At 45.2% G+C, this 25,691-nt stretch overlaps 1 long non-coding RNA gene across 1 annotated transcript; it reads right to left on the reverse strand.

The window, feature by feature from the left end:
* Positions 1-21,272: 21,272 nt before the first annotated feature.
* LOC137368645 (uncharacterized) lies at positions 21,273-24,739 on the reverse strand. Its single transcript, XR_010974798.1, has 3 exons — positions 24,660-24,739; positions 22,465-22,518; positions 21,273-22,028 (listed from the first exon to the last, which is right to left on the reverse strand). It is a non-coding gene; the product is annotated as an uncharacterized lncRNA (long non-coding RNA).
* Between the last annotated feature and the right edge of the window lie 952 nt (positions 24,740-25,691).

Consider the following 25,691-nt stretch of genomic DNA (forward strand, 5'->3'; position numbering starts at 1 on the left):
CTAAGCAATGGCTACTGTTAATGGTGGCGGCAAGGGCTGGAAGGGTGACATTGATTGGCCGCTGTCAGCAAATGCTGCCCTGGGTCCTGCTGCCCACCGAAGCGGGGCCGCCTCCTGCTTTCGGCCTGGGCGGTGGCATTTTGCAGTAGGCGGCAAAATTCAGCCCTATGTCAATGTTTCAGATTAGCTAGGTGATGAATGAAGGGGAAAGGAATTGACATGGCAACAGGGTAGATTAGCATGATTAGGACTATCTGTTCATGTGAAGGGTAAACACCAACACGGATTTGTTGGGCTGAATGGCCTGTTTCTGTTATGTAACTTCCAGGCACTTCTGTAAGTGGAATACTTAAGACTTCCACCAAGGGTTCAGAGAGTCAGAGTTGCCAGCTTTTACTGTACATGTGCAAGCTGCTGGGAGCAGTTCTCCTTTGCAGGGAATGGTAGCATAGTGGTTATGTTACTGGACGAGTAATCCAGAGGCCTGGACTAATGATCCAGAGACATGAGCTAGAGAATTGAAATTCAGTTAATTATATAAATCTGGAGTTTAAAATAGATATTATTGCAGATAGTGACCATGTAACTACCAATTTGTCATAAAAACCCATTTGGTTCACTAATGTCCTTTGTGAAACGAAATATACTGTACAATATGTGATTCCAGACCCACAGCCATTTGGTTAACTCTTAACTGCCCTCTGAAATGGCCAGCAAGCCACTCAATTATATTCAAGAAGGAGGCTCACCACCTTCTCAAGGACAATTCGGAATAGGAATGTTGGTGTAGCCAGTGATGCCCACATCGCGTGAATGAATATAAAATAACTACCCTGGATATCCCAGTTGCTTAATCCCAATGTGTGCTGGGCTGTGGTGATTATTTGACAAAAATCGTGACCTTCTGACTGAACCCCCAATTTTCCAGGGATTACACACCCCGCTGTTCGCCAGTCCATTGTTTACAGGGATTTCCCCAATTAAACAGATTTTTCCTGCGGTCCCGTGCCGCATTTGCTGGCCCAATTTTTTTCAAGGTTTCCCTCAATTTGCATATCAAATTTTTCCATGGTTTTCCACCACTTGCTGGAATTTTCCAGAGATCCCACCCCACCTGGCCATATTATTCCAGGACGCCTCACAGTGGCTAGAGAGAGAGTTATGAAGAAAATAGAAGATGAAAAGAGAAAAAAAAAGAGAGAAAATCTGAACTAGAAAATACAGAAACGGAACAAGACAAGGGAGAGAGAGAGTTATGAAGAAAAAGAGATAAAACAAGCAGAGAGGAGATAGAGAATGTGAGCTCAAAAATTAGAGGGTGAGAGAGAGGGAATGTGAAACGGGAAGGGAGAAGGTGTATGAAAAATAAAAGGAGCGACAATGAACCAGAAGAGAGAGAAATGTGAACTATAAAAGAAGAGAAATGAACCAGAAGAGAATTAGAAAGAAGAGATAGTAGAAGGGAGAAAAGGAAAGAAATGATGAGAGGAACAGATAGTAAGAAAAATAAGGGAAAGAGGAGTGGGAACAGAAGAGTGAGTCCAAGAAAGAAAGGAGGATGTAGAGAGATGGAATTTGGAGAGAGAAAATGGAAAAAGAGAGGATAGATTGGAAGAGTAAAAGTAAGGGGGAAAGGAAGGAGGACTGAAAGGAGGGAAGGAGAAGAGAACTACAAAAAGGGTTGGTCAGAGGCTGGGTATTCTGCAGCAAGTGGCTCACTCCCTGACTCATGAGGATTTATGGAGAGACCTCCTGAAGTTTGACTGCCCTCAGAAATTTGTCACCATCCTTCGCCTACTATAGATGACATGCAAGCTGTAATCCTTACCAATGGATCGCCAAAGTCCTAAGACTGGCATCAAACAAGGCACCAACTCTCTTCCCCATCTTCCTCACTGCAATTTTGCACCTTACCTCCATCAAGCTCCCCACAGGAGTGGAGATAACCTACAGGATGAATGGTAAATTATTCAACCTGCATCACCTCCACTGCAAAACAAGGTCATTCCAACCTCAGTCATTGAGCTTCAGTACGTCGACGATGCTTGTGTATGTGCTCACTCGGAGACTGAGCTCCAACTCATCGCTGACTCCTTCGCTGAAGCATACAAGAGGATGGGCTTTACTTTAAACATCCGGAAAACTAAGGTCCTCTTCCAACCCACTCCTGAAGCACAACATCATCCTCCGTCGATCACGATCCACGGTGAGACCCTAGAAAACATGAACCATTTTCCATATCTTGGGCGTCTCCTCCGAACAAAGGCAGACATAGATGACAAAATCCACCACCGCCTTCAGTGTGCCAGCTCTGCCTTCGGCCAACTGGGAAAGAGAGTATTCGAGGATCAGGACCCCAAACCCGAGACTAAGGTCATGATTTACCGGGCAGCAGTGGTCCCTGCGCTCTTATGTGCTTCAGAGACTTGGACAATCTATAGCAGGCACCTCAAAGCACTGGAGAAATACCACCAGTGCTGTCTCCGCAAAATCCTTCACGTTCGTTGGCAGGATAGGCGGTCTAATGTCAACATCCTCTCCCAAGCCAACATTCCCAGCATCAAGGCGCTCATGACTCAAAACTAGCTTTGCTGGGCGGTCACATCACTTACATGCCTTACACCAGACTCCTGAAGCAGCTTGATTTTCTTATTCATTTTATGGGATATGGGCATCACTGGCAAGGCGAGCATTTGCTGCCCATCTCTAATAGTCCTTGATAAGGTGGTGGCGAGCTGCCCTCTTCAACCACTGCAGTCCATCTGGTGCTGGAACACCCAGAGTGCCTTTAGGGAGGGAGTTCCAGAATTTTGATCCAGCCACAGTGAAGGAACGGCGATATATTTCCAGGTCAGGATTGTGTGTAGCTTGGAGGGGAATTGGCAGATGATGGTGTTATGCCCAGTAAAGGCATGTCCTATCTTTAAACATTGGACTGTATTCAGCATAGAATCTTCTGGAGCTGAATTTTCTTTTTAAATGAACCACAATGAAGATTAAAATGCTACATAAGATGGCTGCCAAGGGTCAGGTGACTTTTGCAATTTCAGCCCAGACTCAGATGCATCTCAAGACTCTGGAAAGTTCCTAATTCCAAGAGTGACGCAGTGGTTAGCACCGCAGCCTCACAACTCCAGCGACCTGGGTTCAGTTCTGGGTACTGCCTGGGCGTAGTTTGTAAATTCTCCCTGTGACCGTGTGGGTTTCCACCGAGTTCTCCGGTTTCCTCCCACAGCCAAAGACTTGCAGGTTGTTAGGTAAATTGGCCATTGTAAATTGCCCCTAGTGTCGGTAGGTGGTAGGAGAATGGTACGGAATATGGGATTAATGTAGGATTAGTATAAATGGGTGGTTGTTGGTTGGCACAGACACGGTGGGCCGAAGGGCCTGTTTCAGTGCTGTATCTCTAAATAAAATAAAATAATTGAATGACCATGGGTGGAGTGCATCACTTGAATGGACATTTGTGGAACTCATACCCAAAACTCAATATCTATGGACTCCTAGACTCTCTGTCTCCAAGCTCGAAACTTAACAAAGGGAGCTGTAAGAAAGCAGTTAAATCATAAGTAGGTGTGAATGGCCACTGTTCATCCCCCATTGTGTAGCAATGGCTTCAAACGTCAAATCGTTCTGCGTGGACAATAGAAATATTGATCAGGTGGTCACCCAACCAAAACAAATCACAGATATCGAATCTTTTTACTCCAGGGAGAGACTGGGCAGTCCACAAACCACAACTGCAGAGACAGCAGCAAAGGCAAGACACCTATGCCTTGTTAACACAGGAGTCTGTGCTCTACGGCTGTTCCCAGGGACGCACACCGAGGCAAACATCAGCTGCTGCTGGAGGACTATCAATTTGGTGAAAGACGCCCTTTGGTCTGCCCGAAACTTGCTGGTCTTCCAGCGCAAAGAGTTGTCCACGACCAAATGTTGCAGACTGGCACATTCCAAGGTCCAGGACTATGTGCTGAGGGACGCACTAAAGCTTGGGGCAGCCGCAGCAAAGGCTCATTGGGGAAAGACCACTGTGTAAGGTCCCCCCACCAAGCTGAACTGAGGGGCTGGATCCATGGGAAACCCCTCGAACTGTATCGGGAAAATTTTGTGTGCTGTAAAAGGTAAAAATGTATATGGCATGACAAATGAAATGGAAGGGTTGTGAGGCAACTCAGGATAGTAATGAAGGAAACTGATCACCTTTGCACTGTTTGTAATTTTTGACTTGGTGCTGTTTGAAACTGGTAATGTATTTTTTACAGATTTTTATGAATAAAATATATTTTGGAAATAAAAAAAAACTATGCCTTAAATCTGGAGAATACTACATTTTAAGGCCTCTAAGCCTGTTCCTTTTCAAGACCACAAGTACAGAAAATGAACCTCCTAATAACATGACTATAAGCAACTAACTCCATGACCTACTGAAAATCCATCTCTTCAAGAGAATCCTGCAATGACTTCGATATACGACTTCGGCTATCAAATCCACCTAACTACACTTCAGGAGTGAAAACGCCTTCCTGACCGGGCCTGCAATGCATGCCTTTACCCCAAGACGAGCCAAATCACAGGACTTATGATTTATTCCTTTGTTTGCAGTTGGTAAAAGTGCACTATCCTCTTTAACGGCTTTCTTTCTCGAGTGCATGTGGAGAGTGCGTGACATAGCGTTAGACTTTCGGGGTGAACGTGTGAATAAAAATAATCCTCTTTATTTAAACCCATGAAAAACATGCTGCTGGTTGTTTACATTGGCCACGCACTCTGGGGTTAAGAAACACACCCGTCTTCCTTGTCAAAAAGAAACACTGATTACGGACAGTAAAGAGAAGAGAATAGGGGTTTCAATTCTCTCTCTCAATTCTGTCCGTAACAGTGGTGTTCCCATGCATCTGCTGCCCTTGTCCTTCTAGGTGGAAGAGGTCGCAGGTTTGGAAGGTGCTGTCGAAGGAGGCAGGGTGAATTGCTGCAGTGCATCTTGTAGATGGTATTCACTGCTGCCACTGTGCATCGGTGGTGGAGGGAGTGAAGATGGTGGATGAGGTGCCAGTCAAGCGGGCTGCTTTGTCCTGGATGGTGTCGAGCTTCCTGAGTGTTGGAGCTGCACCCATCCAGGCAAGTGGAGAGTATTCCATCACACTCCTGACTTGTGCATTATAGGCAGGAAGGCAGAATAGGCAGGCTTTGGGGAGTCAGGAGGTGGGTTACTCATCGCAGAATTCCCAGCCTCTGATCTGCTCTTGTAGCCACAGTATTTATGTGGCTGGTGCAGTTCAATTTCTGGTCAATGGTAACCTCCAGGATGTTGATAGTGGGGGATTCAGCAATGGTAATGCCATTGAATGTCAAGGGGAGATGGTTACATTCGTTTGAGATGGTCATAGTCTGGCACTTGTGTGGTGCAAATGTTACTTGTTACTTATCAGCCCAAGTCTGAATGTTGTCCAGGTCTTGCTGCATTTCTACACGGACTGCTTCAGTATCTGAGGAGTTGTGAATGGTACTGAACATTGTAAAATCAACAGCAAACATCCCCACTTTTGACCTTATGATGGAGGAAAGGTCATTGATGAAGCACCTGAAGATGGTTGGGCCTCGGACACTACCCTGAGGAACTCCTACACTGATGTCCTGGGACTGAGATGATTGACCTCCAACAACCACAACCATCTTCCTTTGTGCTAGGTATGACTCCAACCAGCGGAGAGTTTTCCCCGATTCCCATTTACGCCATTTTGGCTAGGGCTCCTTGATGCCATACTCGGTCAAATGATTCCTTGATATCAAGGGCAATATACTCTGAGCTTCACCACGGCAAAAGACTTCCTGGAGGACAGTGGAAATGCTTTAGCGATGTTCTCAAAGCATCCCTGAAGAAATCCAACATACCCATCAGCGCATGGGAGTTCCTGTCCCTCTTCCATTCAAAGTGAAGAAGGTACATTCGGGAAGGTACTGAGATTTCGGGAGCAGGCAGAGGCAAGGTGCAGGCAGCGGAAGGAGCGTGCAGTCCCCCAAGTAACTCACCTATCCAAGTCTTCAAACACCAGCTGCCCCACATGTGGTAGAGTCTGCAGTTCACGCATCGGACTCATTAGCCACGTTAGAAAGCACTGAACTGGAGTGGTAGCAAGTCATCCTCAGTCATGAAAGACTGACTAAGAAGAGAAGGTTCTGCAGTGACTGGCTCACCTCCTGACTCTGAGTCAAGATCCTGGAACTCCTTACCTAACAGCAATGTGGGAGTACCTTCAGCACACTAGCAGTTCCAGGAGAAGGCCCAACACCCTCTTCTCAAAAACTAGGGATGGGCAAGAAATATCAGCCTTGCCAGTGTTGCCTCTATCCTGAGAATGAATATTGGAGAGGGTGAGCAGAGCTCATCACAATTATTTAAATAAAAATACTTTGCCTAAATAGAGAGCAGTATGAATAAGCTGTATAACTTGACCAGTCTGATCTTATGCTTCTAAAAGCTGTTTCTGATATCACACTAGTAGATGCAGAATAACTGTACCATAAGTAAAACCATTAACCTTAACCTCAGTGACCTGATTTTTTGAAGCTACAAATATCAAAGTAACTCAAGTGTGCAGATTGCACTCATTTATCCTTGCTTGAATTCAGACAATTGCTACAAGATTTGTGTGACTTCTTGTTTGGAGATTAAACTTCCCATTAAAGTATGAGGTGTTTTGTCCCTTTATTGGAAAGCACTAATAGCACAGATATGATAGAAACTGATGGAAACAGCAACAACCTGTATTTATATGGTATCATTAACAAAGTAAAATGACTCAAGGTCCTTCATTGGTGTATTATCAAACAGAATTTGACACCAAGCCACATAAGTAGCTATTAGATGACCAAAAGCATGGTGAACGAGGTAGGTTTTAAGCAGCATATTAGAAGAGAGAGAGGGCGAGTATAAGTCACACTTTAATGTGCATTTTATGTCTGATATTTCTATCATCTGAATAAAGCAGTGATAAGGTTTTCAGTAAAATGGCAAATGCAAAGCAGATGGTGGAAATGCCTTATATATTTCATTATTAATACAGTACTGATTTTGCACACAGAGTGCTCCAATTCAAATCCTAGTCTTGGTTGCCATTCAAACTCTAATCCCTCTTAGGTGTAAATTTCTCCAGTGTTTTGTTCAGGCTACTAAATGGAATATTTTGTGGTGGAAATCCACTTTGGCTTTTGGTAGGGAGGGGGGTAAGGGAAGAGTTAGCATAGACTGCTGGGCCAGTCCTAGCCTGCAGAGCCTCACATGATGGTTGACTACAGACTAGGATTGATTTGAACTTTTCTTTGTCCTGTTCATCTTTCTCCACTGTTGGCTAATGTTCAGTGAATCAAATTGAGATGAACATTTTAGAATTTGTGAAAATACAACTCGTAAGGGGTTGCACAATTTTGGATTAATTCCTTTTGGGCATAAATCCAGACTGAGCATATAAACCAGAAAAGAATTATGAGGAGAATGCAAAATTAATTTTCAACAGATGCACAACAAAATGATTACAGAGATGAGGAGAAATGTTTTCTCTCAGAGGGTCGTGAGTCTTTGGAATTCACTTCCTCAAAAGGCAGTGGAAGCAGGGTCTTTGAATATTTTTAAGGCAGAGGTAGATAGATTCTTGATAAGCAAGGTGGGGTGGAAGATTATCGGGGGTAGGTGGGAATGTGAAGTAATCAGTTCAGCCATGAACTTGTTGAATGGCGGAGCAGGCTCAAAGGGCCGAGTGGCCTACTCCTGCTCCTAATTCATATGTTCGTATGTTTGTATTTCCTTTCAGGTTTGGCAGTTTTCCACTGATAATAAACAATTTTCATTTTATTATTGCCTTGGCTTAAAAGCATTAAACATATGGGCCCTGGTATTAATGTAAAAGTGAATTGTGAGCGGGTGGGGAGAATTGTGTGCGTGAAACCTGAAAGTAAAGTTAGCAGGTGTGATTCTCCGATGGGAACTTGATTGAATCATTAAATTTTTCCTTCTGGGTTTTGTGTCTCCAAGCTGCACAGCAGATGTGATGCACATTCGCGTGATGCGATCTGAAGTCCACTATATAAAGGGCCAATGCAAAAATGGGCTTTGGAGGAGCCAGGAGGTATTTAGCATGCATTCAAGAAGAACAAGGCCTGCACCCAGATCCAGTGATTCTTCTCTTGAATTACTGCTGGGTGCAGTCAGCTGTAAGAGGGGACATACCTCTTCCCAGCAATGGGAAAAAGAAACCTGTTGCTGTTGCCGAGAAGGCATGGTTGGATGTAGCTGAGGAGGTGAGCAGCAGGAACATGGTGGTTCGGTCTTAGGTGCAGTCTGGGAAGGATTGAATGGTCTAACTAGGTCAGGAAAAGTGAATACATTTGCTGATTCAACTACATCTAGTGGTATACAATTGCCCCCCGCCCTTCACTCTGTCCTCCCAAGTGTACTCCATCACATCACTCCTCATACCCACTTAAGTTTCAGAAGCACCTATCCTTCACTTTCACTGCATTTCCTCACCTCCCCATGTATCCATCCACCATTGCCACTCACCCCAATCCTTATGCAATGTGATGCATTGGTCTGATAGTCAGCCTCAACCAATGTGCTGCCTCATATGGGTGAACTTCAGTCACTCACAGGTCTGTTCCCCTGCCACTTATAGGAGAAGAGGATGCAAAATGCAAGGCAGTAGGAGAGAACTAGAGGTGGACTGCCAAAAACCTTGCAACTAACAGATGCAGAAGAGGAAGCCATAGAGATAAATGACACATCTGCATCCCTCTCAATCGGAGAAAGAGAGACAAGGAACTCACAACTGCCTGTTGTCAGAATTAAAAATACCTCTCACATGCATAGGCTGACCTCATTTCATTAATGACTGAACTATAGGAAGCCTCGGTATGGTGATTATCAAAACGTTACTTTGCTAATGTTGTATCCCTTTCTTTTGTCTTCCAGGGGCTTCCACGTAAAGCAAATGCTTGACAATGATTCCTCAGAGTATGTCATTCCTTCTGAGCGTGCACAATCATAGGAAGTACAGGCATGCACCAGTGTAGATACTGGCGCATTGCTGGATCTAGTTAGAGTTAATTAGGTTTTCACTTGGTGTTTCACAATTCAGAAGTGAGCACATACTAGTTGCAGGGACTGCAGTGGAGAGTCTACTTTAGGGGGTACAACCTTTTCCAAGCTCTATTCAGCTGGACACAGATGCTGAACCTGGGGGCAATCATTGAGAAGGAGAATATTAGAGGTGCATCAGCTGCTTTGGGAGATCCTGAGAGACGTGCCACGCACACTCTCCACAATTGCCGAGAGGATGGAGGAATCCAACTGCAATGGTAGAGTCATAGAGTTATACAGCACAGAAACAGGCCCTTCGGCCCATCGTGTCTGTGCCAGCCATCAAGCACCTAACTATTCTAATCCCATTTTCCAGCACTTGGCCCATAGCCTTGTATGCTATGGCGTTTCAAGTGCTCATCTAAATACTTCCTTAAATGTTGTGAGGGTTCCTGCCTCAACCACCTCTTCAGGCAGTGCGTTCCAGAGTCCAACCACCCTCTGGGTGAAAATCTTTTTCCTCAAATCCCCACTAAACCTCCTGCCCCTTACATTAAATCTATGCCCCCTGGTTATTGACCCCTCCACTAAGGGAAAAAGTTTCTTCCTATCTAACCTATCAATGCCCCTCATAATTTTGTATACCTCAATCATGTCACCCCTCAGCCTTCTCTTCTTTAAGGGAAACAACCTTAGCCTTTTCAGTCTCTCTTCATGGCTGAAATGCTCCAGCCCAGGCAACATCCTGGTGAATCTTCTGTGCACCCTCTCCAGTGCAATTACATCCTTCCTATAGTGTGGTGCCCAGAATTGTACACAGTACTCCAGCTGTGGCCTAACTAGCGTTTTATACAGCTCCATCACAACCTCCCTGCTCTTATATTCTATACCTCGGCTAATAAAGGCAAGTATCCCATATACCTTCCTAACCACCTTATCTACCTGTGCTGCTCCCTTCAGTGATCTATGGACATGTACACCAAGGTCCCTCTGATCCTCTGTACTTCCTATGGTCCTACTATCCATTGTATATTCCCTTGACTTGTTAGTCCTCCCAAAATGTATCACCTCACACTTCTCAGGATTAAATTCCATTTGCCACAGCTCCGTCCATCTTACCAGCCCATCTACATCATCCTGTAATCTAAGGCTATTCTCCTCTATTCTAATCTCACTATTTACGAGACCACCAATTTTTGTGTCATCTGCGAACTTACTGATCATACCTCCTGTATTCACGTATAAATCATTAATGTACACTACAAACAGCAAGGGTCCCAGCACCGATCCCTGTGGTACACCACAGGCTTCCAATCGCAAAAACAACCCTCGACCATTACCCTCTGCCTCCTGCCACTAAGCCAATTTTGGATCCAATTTGCCAAATTGCCCTGGATCTCATGGGTTCTTACCTTCTTAACCAAACTCCCGTGTGGGACTTTATCAAAAGCCTTACTGTATACTACATCTACTGCTTTACCCTCATCTACACATCTAGTCACCGCCTCGAAAAATTCAATCAATTTAGTTAGACATGATCTTCACCTGACAAAACCAGGTTAATTAATCTGATTAATCCCTGCCTCTCCAAGTGGAGATTAATCCTGTCCCTCAGAATTTTTTCCAATATTTTCCCAACCACTGATGTTAGACTCACCGGCCTGTGATTTCCTGGTTTATCCCTGCTACCCTTCTTGAATAATGGTACCACATTCGCTGTCCTCCAGTCCTCTGGTACCTCTCCTGTGGCCAGAGAGGATTTGAAAATTTGTGTCAAAGCCCCTGCTATCTCCTCCCTTGCCTCACATAACAGCCTGGGATACATCTGGCCTAGGGATTTATCCACTTTTAAGCCCGCTAAAACAGCTAATACTTCCTCCCTTTCAATGCTAATATGTTCAAGTATATCACAATCCCCCTCCCTGATCTCTACACCTACATTGTCCTTCTCCATAGTGAACACAGATGAAAAGTAATCATTTAAAACCTCACCTATGTCCTCCAGCTCCACACACAGATTACCACTTTGATCCCTAATGGGCCCTACTCTTTCCCTGGTTATCCTCTTGTCCTTAATATACTTATAAAACGCCTTAGGATTTTCCTTTATCTTGCCCGCCAGTATTTTTTTCATGTCCCCTCTTAGCTCTACTAATTACTTTTTTAAGTACCCTCCCTACACTTTCTATACTCCTCTAGTGCCTCCACTGTTTTCAGCGCTCCGAATCTGCCATAAGCCTCCTTTTTTTTCTTGATCCAATCCTCTATATCCCTTGACAACCAGGGTTCCCTGGACTTGTTGGTCCACTTGTAGTGGATTGACGTCACAGCATAAATGTCTGCCATGGAGAGACTGGCCACCTTCGTAGGGCATCAAGCATGCTTGTCACAGGCATTTATGCAGGCCTTGACCACGGCCGCTCAGGAGGTGTCTGCCATCATAAACAGGATGACAGATACCTTATCCTTGGCCTTACAATGAATCACAGATCTTCACCAAGCTGGTCTGCAGCAAAGTGGTAAGAGTGATGTGATTCTGGCCCACAAGAGGGATGCTGAAGAATGGAGACATTTCTCACCCATTACCCCCTGCAATCCCCCTAGCCAGCACTTGACATGCTGCCTTGTCTCCCAATGGCCAAGTCTGCCCCTGTCCAGGTGCAGCTGGAGTAGTCTTTGGCAGGGCCCTTGGACGGTCCAAAACCCAAAGGTCCTAACCCAAAAACATCTTCGCAGTCAGGGCATGGATATGAGCAGCCTACCTGTACTTCTGCTGAAGTCACAAAGGATCTCAGCAGAAGCGGTAGTAAGCATTATTAAAGTGTTATGACCGAGGCAGGAGGAGTGCACTGTTTATTCTAGTCCCACTCCTCCACAGGTCACAACATATTTTAAATTTACCCTCTTACCGATACGGTCGATCATGTACTGTATTTTCTCTCTTGTGTACCTCTCTCATGTACCTGTTTTGCACTGTAAGATCCCACCACAGCACATTGTTGTTGCCATGGATGGTAATGTCTTCCTTGTACAACATCCTATCAAGAATATTCATAGTGCGCCCCCCCAAATTTGATGTTGCCCATTTGAAAGCCTCCAAACTTCTCAAAAACTTCGATATTCACAAGAATTCTCTGCAGAACATTTGTCAGAGGGAACTGACAAAGCAGCTGCAAGCACAAAGCCTTGTAAGAAGCACAGACCCCATAAGAACTCAATTCCATTCTCCCAGTTTCTCCGTCTCTGAAGCATCTGTTCTGATGGTGCTACCTTCCACAACAGAGCTTCTGATATGCCTTCCTTTTTCCTCAACCAAGGATTCCCCCCCCACTGTGGTTGACAGGGCCCTCAACTGTGTCTGACCCATTTCCCGCACTTCTGCCCTCACCCCTTCCCCTCCCTCCCAGAACTGCAATAGTTCAAAGTATCATCCACCGCCATTTCCTCTACCTCCAGTGTGATGCCACCACCAAATACATCTTCCCCTGTCAGCATTCCGAAGGGATCGTTCCCTCCACGACACCTGGTCCACTCCTCCATCACCCGCGACACCTCGTCCCCTTCCTATGGCACCTTCCGATGCAATCGCAGGAGGTGTAATACCTGCCCTTTTACCTCCTCTCTCCTCACCATCCAAGGCCCCAAAGATTCCTTCCAGGTGAAGCAGCGATTTACTTGTACTTGCTTCAATTTAATATACTGTATTCGCTGCTCACAATGCGGCCTCCTCTCAGTCCGCAAGCATGACCCCGAGATGCCAGTTGCTTGAAATTTTAATTTACCACCTTGTTCCCATGCCAACATTTCTGTCCTTGACCAGCTTCAGTGTTCCAGTGAACCTAAACCCAAGCTCGAGGAACAGCACCTCACCTTCCTATTAGGCGTTCTACAGCCTTCCGGACTCAACATTCAGTTCAACAATTTCAGAGCATGACTTTTTGATTTTATTTTATTTTATTTTTTAACCATGGGCCTGTCTTAAACTTGCTTTTCAGCTTTTTGCTTTTGGACAGAGCTGTTCGTTGCTCTGCCATCAACACTCTCTTTGGACTAATGCTTTGTCTTTTAATACAACTATTACCACTCCCTTTGCCTTTGTTCCATGACATCTTTGTCATTTAATCACTCCTGCCTTTTGCCCTATCACACACCTTCCCTTTTGTTCCTTTTCCCCACCTCCCCCTTTTCACTTGTTCATAGCCTATTACATTTCTAACCTTTGCCAGTTCTGATGAAAGGTCACGGACCTGAAACATTAACTCTGTTTCTCTCTCCACAGATGCTGCCAGACCTGCTGAGTATTTCCAGCACTTTCAGTTTTTATTAGCCCAGAGCCTTTATTGATATCAGACAATCAGAACTTTAATGACCGCCCTCCCCACCCACCATAAAATGTTGCTGAATATCATCTCCATTTCACTGGTGTGTTTTCTGAGCCTCAGGAAACCAGTGCTGGAGGCTTAAAATTCAATTCCCCATTGAAATCAGTTGAAAATTGCATCATTATAACACCCTAATGATTGATTCACTTGATTGGCACCTCATTCAACACCTTAAACATTCACGCCCTCCACCACAGGCACACAATGTGTACCACCTGCAAGATGCGCTGCAGCAACTTGCCAAAGCTCCTTCGACAGCACCTTTGGCATACAAGACCTCATAGTGAAAGTATGCTTCAACATTTCAGACCTGCAGATAATTGGTCAAGGCATGTTTCTGAGTAGCATATCTCTTCATAGATCTGAAACACGAGCCTGCAACCAGATTTCCTCCATCTCTCTGATCAAGAATCACAGTAATATATTTTTTTAAATTGCACCTCTGTTCCTTTGCTGAGCTGCTTGCATTTTTCTAATTTTATGGAGTTTTGCACTTTAATTTCGAACATTCATAAATCATTTAATCTTCATAAAACTGCAGGGCTTCAGACTGCAATGAGCACTTTCAAAAGTGTATTCCTGAAGATGTGAAACACCTAAAAAGTAAGACATCCTGATGTAATTCTGCTCAAGATTTTATGCCATTTGGCACAAACTTTTATCACAACATTTCCTATGTGTTTTGTAAACTAGGAGGCCTTAAAGCTTCAAAGTTTCAAAAGGCCTCACCCACAAATATGACAAAAGTAGATTCAGGGAAGTGAGTGCATTTAGTTATTTAGCTCATTCTTCTGTAGAAGAATGTTTCCTATGTTTCCCTGCATCACAGCATCTAACTGCCTTCAAATATTCCAGGCAGTTTTCTTTGCTGGCTTACTCAGGAAACCACTTCTCGGTGAACAAGTGCTTCCTGATATCAATCCTGAAACTACCTATGTTTCCTTGTCCTGCATCAGTGGTTTGATTTGAAATAGTGCCACAGATTAACCTTTTTTTGTTCTACTTGGTATCTTATCTCAGGTCCTGCTACATTTGTCTTCCTTCAAGACTGGAGAGTCCATAGAGCAGATTTTATATCTCCTCTCCGGTCCTGGTGCACCTTTCCACTCCTAGGGTAGCTGAAATTTCCAATGTTGAGCCACATAAGTCGCCTGCGGGTACCCTGCCTCCCTACCCCCAGTGGAACATAGTGTCAGGAAGGGCAGTTGGCAAGGGTCCACGGGAGGCTACTGTGTCTGTTTCATACACAGCTCATCTTTGGAGTAGCCAGCCAACAAGTGATCCAGAAACTAAGACAGGAGACAGGAACGCACCCCACTCCCACCCCACCCACCTCCTACTTCATTAGCATGCCTTCAGCACAGACCAAGCTCCATAAATCCCAGGACAACATAGAAGGGTCTTTCGCCCATTTCTCCTGACCTTTTGTACTCAAACGAGTGGCATGCCCCAGGGCAAGTTCAGGAAAATCCATTGTCATGCTTTTCTAACCTTTTGTTATTACTCAGTCATAGAATCATAAAATGTTTGTGACACAGAAAGAGGCCACTTGGCCCATCATGTCTGCGCCGGCTCAAAGTTGAGCCACCCAGCCTAATCCCACTTTCCAGCATTTGGTCCGTAGCCCTGCAGGTTAGGGCACTTCAGATGCACATCCAGGCACCTTTTAAATGAGTTGAAGATTTCTGCCTCTACTACTCTTTCAGGTAGTGAGTTCCAGATCCCCGGTCTGGAAAAACCTTTCCTCACCACCCGCCCCCCTCTAAACCTTCTATCAATCACTTTAAATCTATAGCCCTGAGTCACTGACCTCTCTGCTAAGGTAAATAGGCCCTTCAACTCTACCCTATCCAGGCCCTTCACAATTTTGTACATTTCAATCAAATCTTCCCTCAGCCTCCTCTGTTCCAAGGAGAACAACCCCAGCCTATCCAATCTTTCCTCATAGCTGCATTTTTCCAGTCCTGGCAACATCCTCATAAATCTCCTCTGTGCCCTCTCTAGCACAATATTACAGGTAAGCCTCCAGGTTCCTCACTTCAACAACAACAACTTATATCAATAAACTTATATAATAAAATACCCACGCACTTCACAAGTGCATTATAAAACTAAGTATGATACCAAGCCACATAAGAAGATATTGGCCTGAATTTTACAATGAGTGGGCTGGTGGCAGGGGAGCATAAAATTCAGTGGGAGGTGGGGGTGGAGGCCATTCCCGACCCCCTCCTGCCCCCTTGCAATTTTACGCAGGGCGGCAGCGGAAAGAAATGGCCCACCCCACCGGCCAATCAAGGCCCTTAAGTAGCCAATTAACTGATAGTTAAGGGCCTCCTCCCGCCGCTGCGGGTATTTTTCCCTTGGCGGCCAGATGGCAAAGGCCCCAAGAACCCCACCTGGTAAAAGCAAGTGGCCTTCTTACCATCCCCAATGCACAACGCTACCATCATCAACACAAACAAACCACTTGCCGAGTTCTTCCAACTTCCCCCTCCACATACAATGCAGTTAGAGTCATGGAGAGATACAGCACTGAAACAGGCACTTCGGCCCACCGAGTCTGTGCCGACCAACAACCACCCATTTATACTAATCCTACATCAATCCCATATTCCCTACCACCCCCACCATTCTCCTACCACCTACCTACAGTAGGGGCAATTTACAATGGCCAATTTACCTATCAACCTGCAAGTCTTTGGCTGTGGGAGGAAACCGGAGCACCCGGCGGAAACCCACGTGGTCACAGAACTTGCAAACTCCGCACAGGCAGTACCCAGAACTGAACCCGGGTCACTGGAGCTGTGAGGCTGCGGTGCTAACCACTGCGCCACTGTGTCCAGTTGCCGAGTTCTTCCAACAACCACTTCCCCTAGGTAACAGCGGTAAAAGAAATGATCCTTTTGAGTCACCAAAGACTCTTGCCTCAGTGCCGCCAGCTTTTTAAAGACACGAATCTGAAGGCACGTGAGTGCCACAGGCCTAACACAAGATTGCGGACGCCTGGTAAGCTCACTATTAATTACATTCAGATATATGCTAAAGAGGGTTTAACATGTGTAAATGCTAATGCTGTCGCGGCGGCACAGAGGTGTCACCACGGCACTTCACCACCTCCGACAGAATTGGAATGCAGCATTACAGCGTCGAGATCCATGGCAGGCAAATCCACGCAAATTCTCTGCTTCCCCTTCACCTAAAAACCCATCTTACAGAGAAGCACAAAATTCAGCCTAATGGCTGGAATTTTAGATTGGGTGGGAGGCTCTGTCCACCAGCCGAAAGGTGGGTGGCTCTGCCCACCTCCACCAGACCTGGGGAGCCAGGCTGGGATTTTCGCTCCCCAAGCCCTTAATTGGGCAGGACTTCCACCTCCATGTGGCAGGAAGCCCTGCCGGATGGAGCTGCTAGCCAATCATCGGGCAGGCAGTTCTTAGTCCCACCATAGCCACCGGGAGACTACACCCAGCCATTGGCGTCAACAGGAAGTTTGGCCCAGGAAGTCAGGTAAGTTTTTACAACCTCAAGGGGGGGTCGGTTGGGGGTGGTAGTGTTGTGCATTGGGGGCAGTTGGGGCTTCAGGGGAAGCCCTCTGTGGGGCACAGGATGCACAATCAGGAGGTCCATCCCCCAGCCCATAAGAAGTGAATGCAGGGCTGGCAGGCTTCTGAAAATGGTGCCAACACTTTGTCCTACATCAGGTGATGCTATGAATGCTGTCTCCATTTCTGCCCCTGCCATGTGATTGGGGGTCAGCCTCCTCCATCATGCAAAATGGCAGCTCGCTGCGTAATCGCGGAGGTGCAGCCGATCAAGGGACAAGCAGCAGCACCGCCATTTTGCCCACCCACCATCGCTCCCGACAACGTGACCAGAAAATTCAGTCCATTAGGTCAGATGACCAAAGGCTTGGTCAAAGAATTAGGTTTTAAGGAGTGTCTTAAAGGAGAAAAATGAGGAGAGACAGAAAGGTTTAGGGAGGGAATTCTAGAGCTTGGGACCTAGACCCACAGCCACCAATGGTGGAGTGATTAAAACTGGGGATGTATAATAGGCCAAAATTAGAGGAGCGCAGATTTCTTAGAGGATTGTGGGGCTGGAGGAGATTACGGAGATAGGGAGGAGCGAGGCCATGGAGGGATTTGAAAACAAGGATGAGAATTTTAAAATCAAGTTGTTGCTTAACCAGGAAACAATAAAGGTCAGTGAACACAAGGGTGATAGGTTAATGGGACTTAGTGCAAGTTAAGGCACGGGCAGCAGAGTTTTGGATGACCTCAAATTTACAGCGGGAGTGCATTGGAATAGTCAAGTCTAGAGGTAACAAAGGCCTGAATGAGGGTTTCAGCAGCAAAGGAGCTAAGACAGGGGCGAAGTCGGGCAATGTTACAGAGGTAGAAATAGGTGGTCTTAGCGATGGCATGAATATGAGGTCGGAAGCTCATCTCGGGGTCAAATGTGGAACCAAGGTTGCAAACAGACTGGCTTAATCTCAGACTGTTGCCAGGGAGAGGGATGCTGTTCGTAGCTAGAGAACGGAGTTTGGAGGGGGGACCGAAAACAATTACTTCAGTCTTCCCAATATTTAATTGGAGGAAATTTCTGCTCATCCAGTACTGGATGTCGGATAAGCAGTCTGATAACTTAGCAACAGTGGAAGAGTCAAGAGAGGTGGTGGTGAGGTAAAGCTGGGTGTCATCAATGTACATGTGAAAACTAATTCCAGACTTTCAGATAATATCGCTGAGAGATATAGGAAGGGGGAAAAGATAGATTCTTGGGGGACACCAGAGGTCACAGTGCAGGAACAAGTAGAGAAGCCATTGCAAGTGATTTTCTGGCTATGTTTAGATTGATAAGAATGGAACCAGGTGAGAACAGTCCCACCCAGCTAGACAACAGTGGAGAGGCATTGTAAGAGGATGGTGTGGTTAACCATGTCAAAGGCTGCAGACAGGTTGAAAAGGATGAGGAGGGAAGGTTTACCTTTGTCATAGTCACATAAGATGTCATTTGTGACTTTGATGAGGGCTGTTTTGGTACTGTGGCAGGGCGAAAAGCTGATTAGAGGGATTCAAACATAGAGTTCTGGGAAAGATGGGAACAGATTTCGGAGGCAACAACACATTTAAGGACTTTGGAGAGGAAAGGGAAGGAGGAGCTGGGATGATAGCTTACAAGGACATTGGGGTCAAGGGTTGTTTTTTGAGCAGAGGGGTGATGATGACAGATTTAAAGGAGAGAGGGAACAACGTCTGAAGAGAGAGAACCTTTTACAATATCGGCTAACATGGGGACCAAGAGGGGAAGTAGGATGAGTTTAGTGGGAATAGGATCGAGGGAACAGGAGGCAGGTCTCATGGTCAAGCTAAGCTTGGAGAGGGAATGAGGGGAGAATCTAGAGAAAAATGCAAGTTCAGGACGAGGGCAGCAGGGAGAATGAGAGGAAATTTGGCCAGGTGGGCTAGTGGAAGGGAGGGATACAGCCGAGGCAGCTGATCAGATGGTCTCAATCTTAGTGACAAATAAGTTCATGAGCTACTCGCACGTTTTGTGAGAAGTGAGGATGGGGGGGACAGGGAGAGGGATTTAAGAAGACAGTTTACACTAGAGAAAAGAATCTGGAGGTTATTATGCATTCCAGGATGATCCTGGAATAGTGAGCAGTTTTAGCAGATGATAGCAGGATGTGATAATGTTTTAAGTGGTCCAGCCAGATCTGGCGGTGGACGGCTAAACCAGTTGTCTGCCATATCCTTTCAAGTCTGTGTCCCTTGGACTCAAAGGAGCAGAAATGGGCGGTGTACCAGGGGAACGGCTGGGCGAAAGAGAGCAATGGTTTATACTGGTGACTGGAATATTAAAGGTAGAGGCGAGGGTGTGGTTTAGTAAATCAGTAGCTGCCACTACCTTGAAGATGCAGCTATTGTCTCTTGCAAGCTGAAATTCTGCACCAGTGTGCAGCCATTGTCGAAAACAGAAGCAATGTATTTTTTTCTTTATTCTATCATGGTATGTGGGTGTCACTGGCAAGGCCAGCATTTGTTGTCCATCCCTAATGACCCTTAACAACTGAGTGACTTGCTACGCCATTTCAGAGGGCAATTAAGATTCCACTACATTGCTGTGGGTCTGGAGTCATATGTAGGCCAGACCAGGTAAGGACTGCAGATTTCCTTCCCTGAAGGACATTAGTGAACCAGGTGGGTTTTAACAAAAATTGATGAATTTATTAATTAACTGAATTTTAAATTCCATCAGCTGCTGTGGTGAGATTTGAACCATATCTCCGGAGCACTAGCCTGGGCCTCTAGATTACTAGTTCAGTGCCCATTCCCACTACGTCACCGTCTCCTTCATTTCATTCACATTTGTTCCATGTTTCCTGATGTGGCTTTGATGGAAACCCAGGAGGCTTGCAGTTTATCCTGCATAAGCCTCATTACAGCATTGAATTAGGGTCTGTCCTTGCTGCCCGATGATTTCCACTCTTGGCACCGAGCCAGAATTTTGCATCTTCAGAATTTTGAACAATCACTTCTGTAGACATATAACAACTGGAAGTACATTTAAAACTATCCTAACTGGAAGTAAGTTTAAACCTACCTCAAGTGATCTTGTGATCAGATTAGACCTTATTTTGCTGCTTTTGATACCTTGCTATTGTTTCTTTTGGTTGGATGTTTGTTCTCTTTTGTTTTTAATTTAAGCTTTACCACTGGACCTTGGCATTGGTTGCCCTGCCTAGCCACACCCTCCCCCGCCCCACAACCCAGGCATCAGCAGTCTGTTGCCTCATCTCAACACAAAACAAGGCAGATAATGCTTGGTTTTGATCTTTGCCGACAACGGTATGTGCAGGTGCCATTTTGAGGAGCTGCTCGAGCACATTTCTGTTGCTGCACAGGAAATCGTACTCCCAGCGCGTAGCACAATATGCACTCGGACTGCACCAGCTGCATTTAAATGAAGTGTCGGCGGAAAACCCAGGGAAAGTCCCCCTACATGTTGCGAGCCCAAAATGCGCCAGGCAAGATTTGCTAGGGCTACTAATGCACCCGTAGCAGAATTTCAGCTCCTTGTTGACCAGAAACCCTGTGACAGATGCTGTACCATATGGTTAGTCATTTGATAAGTGAAAATCTTTCAGTGTGAGTAGATATGCTTCTTGCCTGCACAGTCTCAATGTGTACACTTCCTGCCACACACAACCACAGGAAGCTCTATACCTAATTGAAGCACATTATCATATAATCAGATGTCAATAAATAAATACATGTAGCTTCTGAAAATGTGGGGTCAAAATGTACAGAGAATGGCAGAATGACAGAAAACGAAACCTAAAAAAGAAATGAAAAACAAAAGCAGTTTAAATGTTACCATATGCTCACAAAATGATAAACTGAGCGACAGTGTCACATTTAACCAGTTCAGTTCTGGATTTGCTTGCCCTACTCATGTTTTTAAAGCTTATTCAAAATTGTGTTTGGTCTTCAGTTGCCTTCACATATAAAAAGTAAGATAAGAACATAATAGGAGCAGGAGTCGGCCATAGGGTCCCCTCGAGCTTGCTCCACCATTCAATAAGATCATGGCTGATATTCTACATCAACTTCACTTTCCTGCCCTATCCCTATATTGTGACTGCTGGACAAAAGTCCAGAAGCTGCATTAAGATGGGCTGTGGATAAATTCATGGCAGAATTCCAAACTTTGGTGAAAGAGAAAGAATTTCAAACTGAATGGGGGTTGATGCTTATTAGGCAAATATATGAGTGAAGCATTTTCACCTTTATTGTCTATACAGCGTTTTCCACTAAAATTAGTGCATGTTGTTAAAATAGTGTCATTGTAGTCACATCTCTTGGCTTTCCAATGAGCAACACCATCTTGGCACAGCCTCCACGTGGTCATTGAACTGTGTGACAGCAGACCGAAAGATACCAAAGAGATGCAATAGAGCCCAGGAGTCAGCATGCAGATCATATAGGAGTGATGGCCATTTCATGCAGCAAGCAAATTCAAACCATGTGAGTGAATGGCATAAATATATGCAGCGCTGTGAGTGAAGGAACACTTCCAAGTTCAGGGTGGGGTGGAAGGTGCACTGTGCAGCTCCCTGGACATTAATGGTAAGCAATTCAAGTGCATTAATACGGTGCAAAAGGGAGGCCACAGTAAGTAACATGCTTAATAATAGAAAGATATGTTGACAGAGTGAAAAAGGCGGAGGCTCACGCAGAGCATAAACAGGTTCGGCACAGAACAGTTGGGCCCAATGGCCTGTCTCTTTGCTGTAAAATTCGATGTAATACAGTGCAGACTTTGAAGGTGTGGCAGACTCCTTTCACTTGGTTTGCACTGATACGGTCAGTAAACCTTATCCAACACCGAGTTGCCATGCTTGAGGTGGTGGATTTCAACAAATGCCCAAGCCACCTCTTGATCTACTGTTATGCTGCTCATCACATTCTTTGCCAAATAGTGCTTCTCTCTTCCACCTGGCTTCATGGAGAAGGGTTTCTATATATCCAGTGAACCTATATCCTTTGGGCCCTTCTGCAGAGCTGAAAGACATCAGTGGAGATAAATAAATGTTAGGTTTACTTCCAAAATCACTTTTGCCGACATTGCCATTTTAATTCCAGCATCAGCATGCTAGATCCCAATGACCAGCTCCTAATCATTGGTGCCCATATTCCATGAGCTCACCATCATTGTTTAAATTAGACTGACTCTGGAAGCTACAATGGAGGTAGTGTTACGACTGAGGTGGGAGGAGTGCCCTGTTTATTCTAGTTCCACTTCTCCACAGATCACTACATATATTTAATTTTTTTCCCACTTACAGATACAGTCAATCATATTTTTATCCCAGAATAAAACACACCAACCAGGTTTCTTTAATAAACAAAATTATAAGTTTATTATTCAAAAAAGTCTTAACCAGTAATGAAGCAAAGCATACACACACAGATCAAAATATACAAGTTCCTTTTTTACCTTAGTAAGTTTGCTCCAACTGTCTTTTCAAGCCATTGTCGATATCCCAGCTCACTGTCCAAAGTGAAACCATAAACAATGTCACCAGACTCAATCCTCCTGACCCCTATAAATCTTGACCTGTCACTTCTTTCTAAACATCTTTTCCCAAGTCAAAAACAACCCCTGCCGGGTAATTAATCTGAAAACAGTTGCCTTCCAGTAACTGCTTACAATCCAGAACTCTCAGTGACCCTTGTAAAAAAAAAAAATCCAGGAATTCCTTTTCAGTTTTAAAACACAAATCTTCAAAATGTAACAAAAAAATGGAAGCAGACAACATCCAATTAGATACAACTGTGCCTTGCTATATTTTCATTCAGGGTTTTGTCGGAGTAGAAAATCTGGGCTTTTATATCCTACTCACATTCCCTTTGAGCAGGTCTTCCCCACTGAACATAAAAGCAACATGTGATAGACAGAGCTAAGTGATCCCATAATCAACGGATCAATCTAAGCTCTGCAGTCCTGCCACATCCAGTCATGAATGGTGGTGGACAATTAAACAACTAACTGGAGGAAGTAGCTCCAAAAATATCCCCAACCTCAAGTGCTGGGCTCCCCCATCAATCGGTGCAAAAGATAAGGCTGAAGCATTTGCAACAATCTTCAGCCAGAAGTGCCAAATGGATGATACATCTCGGCCTCCTCCTGAAGTCCCCAACATCACAGATGCTAGTTTTCAGCCAATTCAATTCACTCCGCGTGATATCAAGAAACGACTGAAGGCACTGGATACAGCAAAGGCTATGGGTCCTGACAACATTCCAGCAATAGTACTGAAGACCTGTGCTCCAGAACTTGACACACCCCTAGCCAAGCTGTCCCAGTACAACTGGCATCTACCCAGAAAGGTGGAAAATTGCCCAGGTATGTCCTGTACACAAAAAGCAGGATATGTCCAACCCGGCCAATTACCGTGCCATCAGTCTACTTTCAATCATCAGTAAAGTGATGGAAGGAGTCATCGACAGTGCTATCAAGCGGCACTTGCTTAGCAATAACCTGCTCAATGACACTCAGTTTGGGTTCCGCCAGGGCCACTCAGCTCCTGACCTCATTACAGCCTTGGTTCAAACATGGACAAAAGAGCTGAACTCAAGAGGTGAGGTGAGAGTGACTGCCTTTGACATCAAGGCAGCATTTGACCGAGTATGGCATCAAGGAACCCTAGAAAAAGTGGAATCAATGGGAATCAGGGGGAAAGCTCTCTGCTCGTTGGAGTCATATCTAGCGCAAAGGAAAATGGTTGTGGTTGTTGGAGGTCAATCATCTCCTCTCCAGAACATCACTGCGGGAGTTCCTCAGGGTAGTGTCCTAGGCCCAACCATTTTCAACTGCTTCATCAATGACTTTCCTTCAATCATAAGGTCAGAAGTGGGGATGTTTGCTGATGCTTGCACAATGTTCAGCACCATTCGCGACTCCTCACATGCTGAAGCAGTCCGTGTAGAAATGCAGCAAGACCTGAACAATATCCAAGCTTGGGCTGATGTGGCAAGCAACACTGGCGTCACACAAGTGCCAGGCAATGACCATCTCCAACAAGAGAGAATCTAACCATATCCCCTTGACATTCAATGGCATTATGATCACTGAATTCCCCCACTATCAACATCCTGGGGGTTACCATTGACCAGAAATTGAACTGGAGTAGCCATATAAATACCGTGGTGACAAGAGCAGGTCAGAGGCTAGGACTCCTGCGGCGAGTAACTCACCTCCTGACTCCCCAAAGCCTGTCCACCATCTACAAGGCACAAGTCAGGAGTGTGATGGAATACTCTCCACTTGGCTGGATGGGTACAGCACCAACAACACTCAAGAAGCACGACACCATCCAGGACAAAGCAGCCCGCTTGATTGGCACCCCATCAACAAACATTCACTCCTTCCATCACCGCGCACAGTGGCAGCAGTGTGTACCATCTACAAGATGCACTGCAGCAATGCACCAAGGCTCCTTAGACAGCACCTTCCAAACCTGCGACCTCTACCAACGAGAAGGACAAGGGCAGTAGTTACATGGGAACACCACTACCTGCAAGTTCCCCTCCAAGTCACACACCATCCTGACTTGGAACTATATTGCCGTTCCTTCACTGTCGCTGGGTCAAAATCCTGGAACTCCCCCACAGTACTGTCAACCTACCTACCCTCATGGACTGCAGCGGCAGCTCACCACCACCTTCTCAAGGGCAATTAGGGATGGGCAATAAATGCTGGCCTAGCCCGCGATGCCCACATCCCATGAACGAATAAAAAAAATTAAAATACAAGATCCTGAAATCAGCCCTTATGACATTCAACAGGCCGGTGAATCATATTTTGCATATACTTGTCCAGCGAGGAAATAATGAACATCTGCAAGCTTCAGAGCAGAACGTTGGTTCACTGCACATACTTTCAATCTCCAAATTTGCCTCGAGTTCAAAAGAGCAAAAAATAAATTTGCATATGTCTACCTTTCTTAAATTATTTTAGTCATTTGTGCTTTAACATCTGCATGTGCTGCAAGACAAATATTGAGGCAGACTTTTAGATGAAGTAATTTAATAGTGAACTGCTATTTCAACTAGATGTCTATTTTTTATTGCAGATAGGTTTTTGCAGTTTGCAACATTAACTTAGTCTTATATGGTCAGAAAATCCCATCATAGACCAGTCTTGTAGTCCCACAGTACATTTGAAATAGCAATGCATACTTAGAACATAGAACATTACAGCGCAGTACAGGCCCTTCGGCCCTCGATGTTGCGCCGACCTGTGAAACCATCTGACCTACACTATTCCATTTTCATCCATATGTCTATCCAATGACCACTTAAATGCCCTTAAAGTTGGCGAGTCTACTACTGTTGCAGGCAGGGCATTCCACGCCCCTACTACTCTCTAAGTAAAGAAACTACCTCTGACATCTGTCCTATATCTTTCACCCCTCAACTTAAAGCTATGTCCCCTCGTGTTTGCCATCACCATCCGAGGAAAAAGACTCTCACTATCCACCCTATCTAACCCTCTGATTATATTATATGTCTCTATTGAGTCACCTCTCCTCCTCCTTCTCTCCAATGAAAACAACCTCAAGTCCCTCAGCCTTTCCTCGTAAGACCTTCCCTCCATACCAGGCAACATCCTAGTAAATCTCCTCTGCACCCTTTCCAAAGCTTCCACATCCTTCCTATAAT

The sequence above is a fragment of the Heterodontus francisci genome, chromosome 4 (assembly GCF_036365525.1).
Source record: "Heterodontus francisci isolate sHetFra1 chromosome 4, sHetFra1.hap1, whole genome shotgun sequence".
In the NCBI taxonomy this organism is placed as follows: Eukaryota; Metazoa; Chordata; class Chondrichthyes; order Heterodontiformes; family Heterodontidae; genus Heterodontus; species Heterodontus francisci.